Source organism: Micromesistius poutassou, assembly GCF_964030765.1.
Source record: "Micromesistius poutassou genome assembly, chromosome: 20".
Taxonomy (NCBI): Eukaryota; Metazoa; Chordata; class Actinopteri; order Gadiformes; family Gadidae; genus Micromesistius; species Micromesistius poutassou.
In genome coordinates this window covers 1,757,038-1,772,953 of record NC_140290.1, presented here as the reverse complement: position 1 = coordinate 1,772,953, position 15,916 = coordinate 1,757,038, and the positions used below count along the sequence as shown (strand labels likewise).

Sequence of the window (15,916 nt, the reverse complement as noted above, 5' to 3'; positions counted from 1 at the left end):
TTGCAGTGCAAATAAAAGCACATCATCCACTGTGGGTGGTTTTAGTTGACTCCTCCGCTCCTGTATAACATATCCAGCACCGGAGAAGTCTCACTCGCAATCGCAAAACCCGCGACCGACAGGGAGTGAACGCTGATTGGCATTGTGGGAGTTGTCGTCTTCAATCCACAAGCACCAAAAAGTCACTGTCCGCCTTTTCTCGGTCAAGAAGGTACCAAATTAGAAATTAATGTTACTATTCGACTACATATATGACTACCATGACTACCTACTATGATACCACTTTCAATACAGATTCATGTTTCCCCCGATGAAATGCTTCTTTAAGGTACAAGTGGATTGACCAAAAACACTGAATTGGAGAAGATATGATATTCCAGATTAATATGATGATGCCGCCTTCCCTGGTACCTATATTTAATACATTGATTTCAGTGTGTCTGGTACCTATATTTAATACATTTATTTCAGTTTGTATGGTACCTATATTTAATACATTGATTTTAGTGTGTCTGGTACCTATATTTGAAAACATTGATTTTAGTGTGTCTGGAACCTGAATTTAAATACATTGATTTCAGTGTGTCTGGAACCTAAATTTAAATACATTTATTTCATTGTGTCTGGAACATATATTAAATTAATTGATTTCAGTGTGTAAAGACAGCTTTTCTGCTCCTGGCATCTTGTTTTCTTTAAAGAAGTCTAAGTCTTCAGAAGGACAGATTCTAATTGCTCTATTGATAAGTTTGATAAATACGTTTAGTGGATCCCTGTAATACATCCAGTAAATGTCTCCTGCGGAAATTAACACAGCTAAGTAGTGGTTCACCACTCCAGTCGGATTGACTCTTGACTCCCACTGGAGAACTGACTTCATTTGCACTCATGTTTTTAATGCAGAATGGGGGTTTATTGGTTAATTGGTGTTTATTTGTGAATTTGTTATAATTTCAGTATGACCTATAACTTATAAGCACCATTCAACATTGTTACAGCTGTGTTATTTTTGTTATTTTTGCTAAGTGAGAAATGTAGTTGCATTTAAATTCTGATGACTGGGACTCATGTTCTGCTGAGCCATGGACAACACTGCAACCGGTGATTGAACTGTATACTGAGATGCTGGGACTGTTTCTTGGCTGGTTTATTGTCATTGCAGTCATCTGTGTGGCACGAGGGTAAGAACCACGTCCACCACGCTCCCAGCCATGGCCTGGGTGTCCTTAGCAGAGGAGCTGGTCCCTGGAGGAGGGCTCATCCTCGCCTCCAGAGACCTGGGTGTCCTTAGCAGAGGAGCTGGTCCCTGGAGGAGGGCTCATCCTCGCCTCCAGAGACCTGGGTGTCCTTAGCAGAGGAGCTGGTCCCTGGAGGAGGGCTCATCCTCGCCTCCAGTCGTCCTTGTCGGACTCACACACTTGATATGCAGAAACCCTCCTGGCCCCACGTTCGCTCCTTCAGAAACAGAACACATCCACGGCGGGAGATTGAAGAGACGACAGAAGGCACTCAAGGGTGGGTCAACAAAAACAAACTTGGGCAGAGAAAAGGATTCACAGTGTGTTAAGCCAAGATTCACACAACCAATGCATTACTATGCAGGTACACAATAGTCGTTTTCACATATGTCCTCTGTTTTTTCTCCCCATTTGTGGATCAGGAGGTTCGACCGTGGGTGTCACACTTATTCACACTTATTCACACTTGATGCCCGATATGCGGACATCGGTGTCACTTAGTCATCAGTAGAATCTCCGGCTGGTTTAGGGGGGCGGTCTTGCAAGGGGCGGGATATGACGTAGGGTCTCGGTTTGTTTTGGTTTGACCGCAGACAGCACGGAGGTAGAACGGGCAGAACTCAATCACGATCATCTTAAATGTTGCTGCAGCGATGCATCATATATTCCGTTGCATCCACAACATCCGCATCGATCGATGAAAGATTGGAGCATGAGTTAGAGACAAATAGAAGAAATGACAAACAAGAAAGGCTTCTTTTTTGGCTTCATTTCACATCTAACAAACACTGGGACAAATGTAGTTGATTTCTGTGCTTAACTGAGAAAACAGGGAGTGGAAGGACGGGACCCTATAATGTTCAGCTAACTGTCGTCAATAATAATTGTTACAGAGTTAGCACACGAGAGTTATTGTGTGCGCGGGAATGGCAGTGTGTGTGAGTGAGTGGACGAGCGAGGAGAGCGAGCGGTAGCGCGTGTCAGTTCAGTGAAGTAATGAACAAGTCCGGTTGTGTCTGTGCAAACGTGTAAGCTACTGTAAAGTTAGTGAAACTAAGAATAAAGTACCCAGCCTGTCAAAAATCTGTGGCCGCTTCATTCCGACCATATTCAAACTTATAAGCAGACCCACTGCCGGTCAAAGTGAAGGGTGTTACCCCCGAGAGAACATCGGCCCTGGAGGGAACGTCTCCCCAGTGCTGCTTGAGTACGGTCTGGGAGCCGACAGCAGGAAAGGTGTAACATAATAATAAAAAAAACATTTTCTATATACACGTGCAGCTGTGAGCTCATGTATTGTAATTTATTGTTTGATGTGTACTTTGAGGGTTATGATAAGACCTATCATTTAGCGTTCACCACGAATGACTCTGAAAAGCAGTGCCACATTTAAATATGTTTTAAATCATTCAGCGAACAAAAGGCAACAGGCTGATTATCGTTTAGGGTGCGGGTTCCACTCAATGACATGCAAACAACACGCCCACTCAACTGGTCTGAAATGCCGACATTCTACTGCTCATTCACATATAATGTAATTAACATTTCTGCCGGCTAAAATACTACCTGAGGGGTAGTCTTTTTTCAAGAGGTCCAACGTCATTCACATTAAAGGCCCGTCAGGGGAAAAGCGGGAGAATAGACGGTTATACGTCCATGTGTGAAAGCAGCTAATATCTACATATATTTCAGGGGAACAACAACATCAGACGCGAGAAAAACAGCAAAACCCCCAAAGCAAAACAACCAATAAGCAAGCACGGAGGCGCTGTCGCTGTCCAATCAGATCATCCTTAGAGCGGAGCGCAGAGAGACGCAGCACATCAAGGTCAACGAGGCAAGCGGAAGATGCACAACCTCAAACATATCTGTCTGTATCAGCCAGGGACACGCGCCGGCGTTAATGTGCACCCACACGCATGGACGGACACACACATAAACGTACATCCAGCACACACCATTTCACACGTTAGCGGAGAGTGTGTGTGATGCTGGAGTAGGCGATGAGATGTGACAGAGGCCGGAGGAAACTTTCATTTTGTGGTGTTTTTTTTCCCCTGCTGGGAGTAAGTAGGACAACTTCATGTTAGTGCTGACGCAGCAACTAGAGCAGTGAGTAAATACCTTGTCGAGGTTTCAATAGGACTGCCAACAAGCTTTCTCATATCAACATTTTCCATAAAAGAAAATGTTGGGGTGAAAGCTCAGACAAATATTTAACCAACACTGCACCCCATGCGTTACTACTAAACGGCTTGTGCTTGCCTTTACACTTTTTTTTACTAGCGGTTATAGGAATTTCTACACCAGTGGTTCTACAAGGTTAATGACAGAATGGAGCTCCTCCTTTTCCCACAGAAGCTGCACTCATTAAAGCTGATGCAGGCTAGATCAGAGTTTTAGAGAGCGAGAGCAGAAAATAGCAGAGGAGAGCAAGATATTGAAACTGAACAACTCAAAAGAAAGGTCCCTTCCCTGTGATCTCTCCCCCTCCCTCAGTTCTCCGCCATTAAGTAGCTTTGCATTTCAAACACCTGTGATCGACAGGAAATATGGATCCCCCAAACCAATCAGGGAAGCGATTAGCCTTGGAACCAGACGAATCTTGCAAATTCATGTTTCATTTTCTCTGCAGATAAGGTCTCGCTCTCTTCCCATACAAAAGGATTTATGCCCAGTACGACATAGACTGACCAATCACAACCGTTTATCTAATATGAAGCGGGATAAATATGACAGTATATTTTCATGGTTTCTATGTTCAGTGTCGTATTTCTGTCCAACCATAACTCAACTCATCCACACTTAACTATCAATCTTGCATTGGCTATACAACCCTCAGCTGAATTTAACTGAAATATGGTTATGGTTCTTAGCAGATGCCTTTATCCAAAGCGACATGAAAAAAGATTAAAAAGATCACAGGCATTTCTATGCACAGTAATCCCTTATGCGTGGGATTACATTTTATAGTTTGCAGTTTGCAATTCGTCTGACGATGCCAGGCCAGATGATGATTTAGCATCAAGTGAAATTAGCGCCAAAGTTCAAATATTTAAACCCAAGCAAATACTTGAACTTCATTGACTTACAATGAAGCGAATTTGCGTCGCGTGCAGGAGGAGAATTGGTCCCCCTGGCCAATTCACTAAGCTTTTGGTGTGAACGCACGTTAATATACGATTCTGAATGGTCGATGGGGGCATTCTACACTCTGTTATTTCTGTACGTTGGACGCTGTTTCAAACCATAGAATCAAAAAGTCAATTAAATAATTCTTCTATCTATAATATAAATGTTTGACTATTATTTATTTCCGATTGTTGATTTCTTGAGCAAGTAGCAGTGTAATAGGCGGGATGATTCCAGGTGATTGGCGTCAGGGTCCAGCGTGACCAAGGTTTTAGGGTTTCACCATAATGGCCGTCTCACTGTACATCATGGCTGTACCATAGCCCTTACCTACAGCAACGCTAAATGTACTCAATCTACACTGAAGTATTAAATTGATTTCTTATAGCGATAATAACCAAAAGACAATGGTTCGCAAACAAGCTCACTTTTCCAGTGTCCATTGCCTGTTTGAAGCTGCAGAGAGCAGTGATTCTGGGATTTCGTTTGGTATAAATTCCTATATTCCTAGTGAATAATTTATAAACATAAATTATTTACAGATTTCTTTTCAGGCTTTGGTATCCAGACTAGTGGAGAGTAAAGGAGGAAATCTGAATCTCATTCCTGTCTGTCTCTGGACCTTTATCATTATACAAATACAACAAAGATGAGGAGATTGAAGGAGCAGGTAAAACAATAAAGAAGGAAACGATTGAAGTAGTGAGTTCACAGAGATTGCTATCCTTACCTCGGCCAGAACCCTGCATGATATTGAACAGGATTTTTCCATTAAAAAACCTCCAGCGGTTGGAAACAGGTGCCTACAAACAGACTACACACACACACACACACACACACACACACACACACACACACACACACACACACACACACACACACACACACACACACTGAGGAATTTGAGGGGAAATTGTGTATTGATTGAACACTAAGATGAGGAGGCGTCCTGGCAGATCGCTTGTGGATGCTCTCCTCCACATGGGCCAAGATATAATCCTGACCGAATACAACAAACCTCTATGAACATTAAATGTTGGTGATTCAAAGTATACGATTATAAATATACAATAGAGTTATTAGTACAAACATAAAAAATGAAGTTGGAGTGATTTCAGTGTCTTCAGTCAAATCCCAAATCTCCCATACATTCCGTACCCCACGAAAAGCCATGGATGTGAAAGCTAGGATGGGGTCATGTGACTGGGCCACAGACAGCGCCTCGTGGGGTGCTACTCCAGAGGGGTGAGAGGGTGACCTCAGAAAGAGTACCTTCCAGTGGTTCCAGCTGTGAGAGACGACGGCAACGTTGACGGTGCGGATGCATCCATCGGATCAGAGGGGTTACGTCACATGTTGCTGAGTGGTCTCCAGGCTCTAAAGGAGAGGTCAGAAGCTCCTCTGGTCCAGGCGGTGGTACCATGGAGGAGGCGTCATTGTGGAGTGGAGGTGTCAGCTGTAGCATGCAGGCGAGGGCTGCTGGGGCGCACTGCGGGGCTGCAGGGTGTGTGGGCGTCGGACTGAACCCTGGCAGCCTGTGAGGGGAGCATCAGCATGCGGCCCCTGGGGAGCGGGGCCCCTGGTACACTAATGCAAACATGATGAGATCTGTTTAGCCATTAGTGGCTCCGGGCTGCGGAATACCAATGGCTTTAAGAGACTCTACACACACACACACACACACGCGCACGCACGCACGCACGCACGCACGCACGCACACACACACACACACTGAGGAATTTGAGGGGAAATTGTGTATTGATGAACACTGAGATGAGGAGGCGTCCTGCAGGTCGCTTGTGGATGCTCTCTCGTCCACATTCTGCATCGGAGCCCAACGGCGGACCCTCGCACACGTCTGGGGCCCAGAGGGGCTTACACTCCACCTCACCGCGCATGCACACGCACACACATGCAGTCATGTACAAACACATAAACACACACACACACACACACACACACACACGTATACCCCCCCCCCCTCCCCACACACACACACACACACACACACACACACACAAACTCATACAGCCAGCACAACAGATGGAAAGACAGACACAGACAGGCACATCCACAAGAAGCTTGTCGTAGCAGCGGTGGGCCGTTGAATGGAAGTGTCAACTACATAGGAGGCTCTTAATTGGCCTTTGAATGTGATAATGGATTTCAGCTGCAAGCAATTTAGATCTTTCTGTGTGAAGTACCTCATCCTCTGCTACCCAGCAGTCCGCTACCATGCTCACACCAGGCTCCATTCAACTCAACTGTGTATTTGTGCGTGCGTGTGTGCGTGCATGTGTGTGTGTGCGTGTGCATGTGTGTGCGTGTGTGTGTTCTTGCGTGCGTGTGTGTGTGTGTTCTTGAGTGTGTGCGTGTGCGTGTGTCGGACTCTATTCCGTCCGGGCCTGTCAGAGTTGACTCCAATCTCCCCCCACAACACTTTGGCTAAACAAGCTTAAGTGGGGGGCTATTGATATCCTGTTGTGTGTGTCCTGTTGTGTGATCCTACCAGAGATCTGACTCCAGGAAAGCAGACGGAGAGCAGACCAACACAAGGTGCTCAGGGAGAAACATAGCCTGTTTTGAAGGAGGGTATTTTGGCTGTAGCCTCATTATGATTCCACTGGTCACCTCTGGGGAAACCTAACTGTTTATGGAAATGAGCATCAAATGCCTGGCCTTGTCACCGGATTACAGGCATCACATGTTTTAACCTTGGATTCTGATGAATCCCAAGTGTGTTTTTACCCATAACAGATGTTATATATGTTAAATCTGTTCTTGATCAATCAAACTGGGAAATAATATCCTACCTTTGTCGGTTGGTACATCTTACTAAATTAGACCCCTTTTATCAAAAGCCATTCACAATACAATACAGTACATTATAACTTATTTTCTTCTATGTTAATTGCAAACTAAATTCCACATAGTCATTTGCTAAATACACTATAGATCTTTTTCTGATTTTTTTTTAACCATATAATTTGAGAGACTTTTAAAACTCAACTGACCAAGAAGGGAAGTTGTTAAAGCAAATCAAAGATATTTTGTGGAAAAGATATATAATTCCCATAACATGCTTTTACAACTAAAATGTCATTGTTTTCAACGATCACATTTTAGGCATGATGTCTTTCCCCCATGGCCCCTGCTACATAGCGTAAGCTTCGCTTAGCATGCTTTAGCTTATATTGTTGTTGTTTATTATACACATAAGAAACTGTTTTCTTTTCTTCCAATAAGCGTTACATATTTACATAACAGCCGCTGAAATACAATTATGTAAATGAGACTGTTGTCATGAATGAATGGAACATTAGATACGGGCATTAAGAAAAACAGACTTTGGTGATGCAGACAAGAGCACGCCGAGAAATAGAAACACTCACACACACACACACACACACACACACACACACACACACTATATCTCTTTCCAAAGGGAGAGGATAATTGGCCACTGAACAGTAGCTCCCATTGGATCCTCATTAGCAGCTGTAGACTGCTTGTGTGTGTGTGTGTGTGTGTGTGTGTGTGTGTGTGTGTGTGTGTGTGTGTGTGTGTGTGTGTTTCTGTGTGTGCACAAACATGCTAGATGCAGTAAGGTGTATCCATGCAGGTTTATGTGCTTTATTCCAGAATGCAGAGCTGTATCGTATTTATGAGTGAGTGAGTGTGAATGTGTGTGTGTGTGTGTGTGTGTGTGTGTGTGTGTGTGTGTGTGTGTGTGTAACAAAGAGCAGCACATGTTCTTTGTTTGATCATCTTTGTGTGTCAATGTGTGGCCTCGTCTTTGTGAGATATTTTTATCCTACGCGCCTACTCGTACTCGGGAAAACGTACGGTGTCTACTCAGCCCCTAAATGAACAACAAAGCGCGCTAATCCACGCACGCACACGTCCGTGCTCTACAAGGTCCCTGCCCCCATCAGAGTTGCCTCGTCTCCTGTTCTCCTGAACGGCCCTGAACCTCCTCTGGAGCAGGGGCCTTTGCTGTATCAAGGTTTGGGCGCAGATGATACGACCTCGCTGGACAAAGTACGGGCTCAGGAATAATGACGTGTTATCGTACGTAGTGTTCAGAATTTCCTCTGAATTGTTTCTTGCTAGCTTTTCTTCATATAATAGGGCTGTTTCACAGATTAAACAGACTAAACAGACATACACACATGCACACACACACACACACACACACACTTTTGCCGTATTCCTAAGCAGAAAGCCAAAGAAACACACAAACTCTTCAAAAAACTCAAAAACAGACCCCAATACACTCCATAAAGACCTGAACGCACACAATAGTGCACACATCCGCATCACATAAAGATAAGAACACCTTGTGCATATTTTGGTAGTATGCCTCTGAATGCTTATTCCTGGCCAGTTCCCCATCCGGTTACTATAGTGATGCAAACCCTTTTCCTCCACCGTCCCCAGACATCAGCTCTAAATATGCTTTCTATGGCGCATGAATGGTAAACATGCCGTAACACGTCCACGGTGAGTTTGGCTGATTGGATCTGGCAAAGCATTCTGGGTAGACAGGGAACAATGCAATCACTTGTGCTGCTTCCTCTGGCAGCCTGATGGAAGGCTGGATGGCTACAGGAAGACATCAGGACACATTCATATCCACTGGAGATGACTGATGACAACGAAAAGGCTCTCACAAGAGAGAAGGAGCGATAGATAGATAGATAGATAGATAGATAGATTTACTTTATTGATCGCAAGCTGGGAAATTGCAGTGTAGCAGCAGCATTACACACAGTAACAACACAAATAAAGAGAAACAACCTTGACATATATATAAAAAAGAAGCAATATAAAATATTAAATGTAATATAAAAAAATTATAAATAAGCTGTATAATTGTAGTGCAAAGTAGACAGTAGAAATATAAATATATAAGGTGCAAGTAAACAGATAAAACATATAAGGTGCTTTGAGACTGCATTATTATTATGACCAGAGTTTTAGCTGTTATTGTACAGTGTGATGGCATGTGGCAGGAAAGATTTCCTGTATCTGTCCCTTCAACAGCGAAGCTGGAGCAGCCTGTGAGAGAAGGTGCTCTGCTGTCTGACCACTGTGTGATGGAGAGGGTGCTGATCATTGTCTATGATGGATAACAGTTTATTCAGCGTTTATTCCACCACAGACTCAAAAGACTCCAGCCTGAGACCAAGTACAGAGCCAGCCTTCTTGATAATTTTTTTGCTGCCCCAACACACAGCAGCAAAGAAAATGGTGCTGGAAACAACAGACTGGTAGAAGATCTCCAACATCTTGGTGCACATTTCGAAGGTTATAAGCTTCCTCAGAAAACAGAAAACAGAAAACCTTGTACACAGCCTCGGTGTTAGATTTCCGGTCCAGTCTGTTGTCGATCACCACTCCCAAGTATCTGTAGTCCTCCACCTCCTCCACCACCTCCTCCCTGACCCATAGTGGCTGTGAAGGCATCCTCTTCTTCCCGCCAAAGTCGATCACCATCTCTCTGGTCTTGTTGACATTCAGACTCAGGTGATTCTGTTCGGACCACTCTACAACCACTCTACAAAGCCTACCAGTGCCCTGTACTCACCCTCATCTCCCCCTCTTATACACCCGACAACAGCTGAGTCATCAGAAAACTTCTGCAGGTTCAAGTTCAAGTTCATGTTGGTTTATTGTCATATGTATTTAGTAAGCCTACAATACAATGAAATGCATTTTGCCCCGCCACTCACATGCAGTATAACAGACAAGGAGACATATAACAGACAAAAACAGACATAAAGTGCATAGTGCAAGACAGAAAGTGCATCATCTGCAACAGTCTGACCGCCTGTGGAAAAAAACTATTACTGAGACGGGTGGTGCGGGATTTAATGCTACGGTAACGTCTCCCAGATGGTAGGGGAGAGAACAGAGCATGGGCGGGATGATTGGGGTCTCTAATAATACAATCAGCTTTTCTCTTGCAGCGGGAAGTGTAAATGTCCTGAAGATCAGGTAGGTCAGCGTCAGTAATCCTGGCTGCTGACTTGACAACTCTTTGCAATTGTTTACGGTCATGGGAGGTTGTGCTCCCATACCACACTGTGATGCAAAAAGGAAGAATGCTCTCAATGGTGCATCGGTAGAAATTCACAAGTGCTCTGGTACTTAGGCCAAACTTGTTATGCCTAGAAATCTGAAGCTGTTAACAATCTCTACAGATGCTCTGTTGATGGTAATGGGAGTGTGATCTACTCTGGCCCTCCTAAAGTCAGCAATGATTTCCTTAGTCTTACTGACATTAAGAAAGAGGTTGTTGTAATGGCACCACAGGGTAAGGTTCGCTACTTCCTTTCTGTAGGCCGTCTCGTCATTGTTACTTATAAGGCCAACCAGAGTAGTGTCATCTGCAAACTTTATGATGGTATTTGAGTCGTGAATAGTAGTCCTGAGCACTAAGGTGGATGAGAGTGCTTTGCCTATTGTAGCAAGGTTCAAGGAGTGGACGGAGACAGGTTTGGCGTTCTCTCAGCCGGTTCGCTTTATTGCGCACAAAGCGAACAACAAATGAAACATAAGGCGAAATGAAATTAACAATCCGGTCCGCAACTACGGTGGCCAGGCTCTCTGCTGTTCGGCCCGTCCTTCTGTCCACACTGAGCGTCTGTCGCTCTCGGCTCTCTCTACTGAAAGGCAGAGCAGACACATAAATACACACTTCCTGATTGGGTCTGATTGCGGACACCTGTCGGCAATCAGACCCAATCGCCCCAGCAGACCTGGTGCTCCATACTCCCCCTACAGGCCAGACGCCGCCCCCCTCCACATACCCCCACCGCCCGACACAGGCCGGGGACCCATCCGGCCGTAGCCTACTCCCCCCCCCCGGAACGGGAGAGGAAATCAGCCACGACCATCTGCGCCCCCGGCCTGTGGGCCACCCGGAAATGAAAGGGCTGCAACGCGAGGTACCACCGGGTGATCCTCGTGTTGGCATCTTTCATCCGGTGGAGCCACTGGAGGGGGGCGTGGTCGGAGTAGAGGGTAAACTAGCGACCCAGCAGGTAGTAGCGGAGGGCGCCGACCGCCCATCGGATGGCGAGACACTCCTTCTCGACGGTGCTGTACCGACCCTCCCGGTCCGATAGTTTGCGGCTCAGGTACAGCACCGGTCGGTTGGCCCCCCCCACCTGCTGGGTCAGGACCGCGCCCAACCCCCTATCCGACGCGTCTGCCTGCACGGAGAAAGGGAGAGTAAAATTAGGAGCACACAGGACGGCTTCCCCGCAGAGGGCTGTTTTAATAGCATCAAACGACACCTGACATGGCTCCGACCACTGGACCGTATCTGGGGCCCTCTTCCGGGTGAGGTCGGTCAAGGGGCTGGCCAGGTCTGAGAAGTTTGGGACAAACTGCCGATAGTACCCCGCCAGCCCCAGGAACCGCCTCACCTCCTTCTTGGTCCTGGGGCGGGGGGCGGCAGCGACCGCCGCGGTCTTACCGACCTGCGGCCGGACCTTCCCCCCCCCCCAGGTGGAACCCCAGATACTGGATCTCCCTCCGCCCGATCACGCACTTGGGTTGCGTGATCGGGAGCCCCGCCCGTCTCAGCGACTGAAGGACGGCCGCCACCCGCTGCATATGCTGCCCCCAGTCGTCTCCATAGATGACTATGTCGTCGAGGTAGGCAGCAGCATATGCAGCATGAGGTCGCAACACCCGGTCCATCAGCCGCTGGAACGTGGCTGGGGCCCCGAACAACCCGAACGGAAGTACCTTGAATTGGTACACACCGAGCGGAGTGGAGAACGCCGTTTTCTCTCGGGCTGCTGGAGACAACGGAATCTGCCAGTAGCCCTTCGTGCAGTCCAGAGTCGTGTAGTAGGTGGCCATGCCAAGCCGGTCCACAAGCTCGTCGATCCGAGGCATCGGGTAGGCGTCGAACTTAGACACCGCGTTCACCCTACGGTAATCCACACAGAACCGGACAGACCCGTCCGGCTTCCCCACAAGCATGACGGGGCTGCACCAGTCGCTGTGGGACTCCTCGACGATGCCCAACTCTAGCATTGCTGCCAATTCGCGCCGTACCACGTCTTGCTTCTGTACAGGCAGCCTGTAGGGGCGTGTCCGCACCGTTAACCCCACGGTTAACCCCGGTCTCGATGTTGTGAGTTATTAACGGGGTGCGACCGGGCAGGGGCGAAAAGACGTCGGCGAACTGGAGCTGTAGAGAGATCACGTCCGCCGCCTGACTCTCCGACAGATCCTCTCCTCGACCGACCGGAGGGATGGGCCCCGGGGCAGGGACTTCCGGTCCAAGCTCCTCTCCCTCCGGTAGCGTCGTGGCGAACGCGACCGGGACCACATCATTCCACCTTTTCAGGAGGTTGATGTGGTAGATCTGTCGGGCGTCGCCCCTGTCCGACCGCACTACCTCGTAATCCACGTCCCCGACTCGCCGTGTGACCACAAAGGGACCTTGCCACTCCGCGAGGCAACAGAACAAGGACCTTATCCCCCGGTGTGAGATCGCGTAATCTAGTCCCTCTGTCGTACAGGCGTTTCTGATTCTCCTGGGCTTGGCGCAAATGCTCACGTGACATTACCCCGAGTGAGTGGAGCTTTGCACGCAAGTCCATGACGTACTGAATTTCGTTTTTGCTGTCGCTGGACCCCTCCTCCCAGTTTTCTTTAATGAGGTCCAGGACGCCCCTGGGCCTGCGCCCATAGAGCAACTCAAACGGGGAAAACCCTGTGGAAGCCTGAGGCACTTCCCGCACCGCAAACAACAGAGGGTCTAGCCATTGATGCCAATTTCGAGCATCCTCCTGTACAAACTTCCGGATCATGGACTTTAACGTCCGGTTAAACCTCTCACACAAGCCGTCTGTGGCTGGGTGATAGACGCTCGTGCGGATGGCCTTGACCTTCAACAACCCGTAAAGTTCCTTGATCGTGCGTGACATGAAATTGGTGCCCTGGTCAGTGAGAATCTCCTTTGGGATTCCCACCCGCGATATGACGTGAAACAACGCCTGCGCAACACTCCTCGCGGAGATATTGCGCAACGGAATTGCTTCCGGGTATCGGGTTGCGTAGTCGATCAGGACTAACACTAATCGATACCCTTGTGCGGAACGTTCTAATGGCCCGATAATGTCCATGCCCACGCGATCGAATGGGACCTCCACCAGGGGAAGGGGCCGCAAGGGAGCCCTGGGGATGGCCGGGGGATTCACCAACTGGCACTCGGGGCAGGAGGCGCACCAGCTGCGCACTTCCGCCCGAATTCCCGGCCAATAGAACCGAGCCATTATCCGGTTCAGTGTTTTGTCGTACCCCAAATGGCCCGCCATTGGGTTGTAATGCGCCGCCTGGAAAATCATTTCCCGGCGGCTCCTGGGTACCAGCAATTGGGTAACAACCTCCTCACTCTGGGTGTCACGACTCACCCGATAAAGCCTGTCCCTAATCACCACAAAGTGTGGGTAAGTCAGCACTGCGTCTGGCTGTACCCGAAGACCATCAATGGACATCACTTGGTCGAAGGCGGAGCGTAGAGTAGCGTCACGAGACTGCTCAAGGGGGAAATCGTCCACCGGTGGGAATGTCGGCGCTCAGACCTCGGGCTGAGAACCTCCCGCCTCCTCCCCCGATCCCTGACCAGCGTCGGACACCCTCGCATCGGCGCAGAACACAGCACATGACTTACATGTCCCTATCTGTCGTGTCCGTACCCCCGCACTCTCGCTAACTGCCCCTGGAAACCCAGCCCAATCTATCCCTAGAATCAGGGGGTACGTGAGGTTCGGACTAACCGCCGCCTTGACCCTATGCGTTTTCCCCCCATAACGAATTTTGATAGGGACCAAGGGATACGTGTGAACATCCCCGTGTATACACCTCACCAAAACGCTCAATGCCTCGACCAATGCCTCGGACCGCACCAGGCGCTGATGGATCATGGTCTGCATACAGCCGGAATCCAACAGCGCCTGGTACATACCCCGTTGTATCCTCACCGGGATACGGTACGCCTCGCCGGGACCGTAGGGAGGGATCGGGGCACCGGTGACGCGGACAACCTGGACCACCTCCATCATCGGGCAGTCCCTCCGAAGGTGTCCCGGCTGTCCGCACCGCCAACACCCCTCCCTTGCCGTCTGAGGGCCCGCCTGCGGGATGGGGGGGGAAGGTGATTCATGTGCCTGCTCTGGAGTGGGCCCCCCCCCCCACCTCGCTCTTGGTAGTGGGGTGGGTTTGTACCCCCGCAGGGCCGCCGCACCGGTCCGCGGGCTCGGGGTTGGTGCTGGTGGTCGTCTGTCCGTCGAGGGGGGAATCAGGTGGCCCTCCGCGATCTTGACGGCCGCCGAGAGGCTCTCGGGCCGGTGGTACCGGACCCAGGTGGATGTTCTGGCTGGGAGCCCCTCGACGAACCTCTCGAGGGCCACCTGCTCCACGATTTCCTCGGGGTTGTTCCTCTCCGGGGCCAGCCACCTCCTCGCCTGGTCCCGCAGCTGCTGGGCGTAGGTGAAGGGACGATCGCCTTCTGAAAAGGTGAGGGCCCGGAACCGGCGGCGATGTTCCTCCGGGTTCAGGCCTAGCCGGTCCCGGATGGCCTTGTCGACCGCCTCGTAGTCCCGCTGGGCCCCTGCCGGCAGACTGTGGGCCGCGAGCTGGGCCTCGCCCGTCAGGAGCGGCAGGAGGCGGTGAGCCCACTCCTGGCGTGGCCACCCGGAGACCTCGGCCACCCCCCGGAACGTCTCCAGGAAGGCCTCTGCGTCGTCGGTCTCCCCCATCTTGGGAACGTGTATGTGGCCCACCGCCCCTGCCGCTCTGGGTTCCCGACCGCGGTCGCCGGAGGCGAGGAGCTCCTGGAGGACCGCCCGATCGGTGGTCAATGACTGGCCGAGCTCCAGGAGCACGTCGTTCTGTGCCTGTTGCACCTGCGCCTGCCGTTCGGACATCTGCGCGAGATGCCCGAGTAGCGCTGCCAATGGTGACTGTTCCATCGTTGCACTCCACCCCACATTGGGCTCCACTGTAGCAAGGTTCAAGGAGTGGACGGAGACAGGTTTGGCGTTCTCTCAGCCGGTTTGCTTTATTGCGCACAAAGCGAACAACAAATGAAACATAAGGCGAAATGAAATGAACAATCCGGTCCGCAACTACGGTGGCCAGGCTCTCTGCCGTCCGGCCCGTCCTTCTGTCCACACTGAGCGTCTGTCGCTCTCGGCTCTCTCTACTGAAAGGCAGAGCAGACACATAAATACACACTTCCTGATTGGGTCTGATTGCGGACACCTGTCGGCAATCAGACCCAATCGCCCCAGCAGACCTGGTGCTCCATACTCCCCCTACAGGCCAGACGCCGCCCCCCTCCACACCTATCCTTACAGCTTGGGGCCTGCCTGTCAGAAAATCAAATAGCCAATTACAGATGGTGCTGCCCAGACCAAGGCCTCTAAGCTTCAGCACTAGCTTGGATGGTACAATCATATTGAAGGCAGAGTTATAATCAATGAACAACATTCTGACATAGGCATTTTTATTTTTAT

At 49.4% G+C, this 15,916-nt stretch overlaps 1 pseudogene across 1 annotated transcript; it reads right to left on the bottom strand.

Moving 5' to 3' along the window:
- Positions 1 to 11,404: 11,404 nt before the first annotated feature.
- LOC311365260 lies at positions 11,405 to 15,370 on the bottom strand (annotated as a pseudogene). The gene is made up of 2 exons: positions 14,381 to 15,370; positions 11,405 to 11,590 (listed from the first exon to the last, which is right to left on the bottom strand). The product of its transcript is annotated as an uncharacterized misc_RNA (transcript).
- Positions 15,371 to 15,916: the final 546 nt, after the last annotated feature.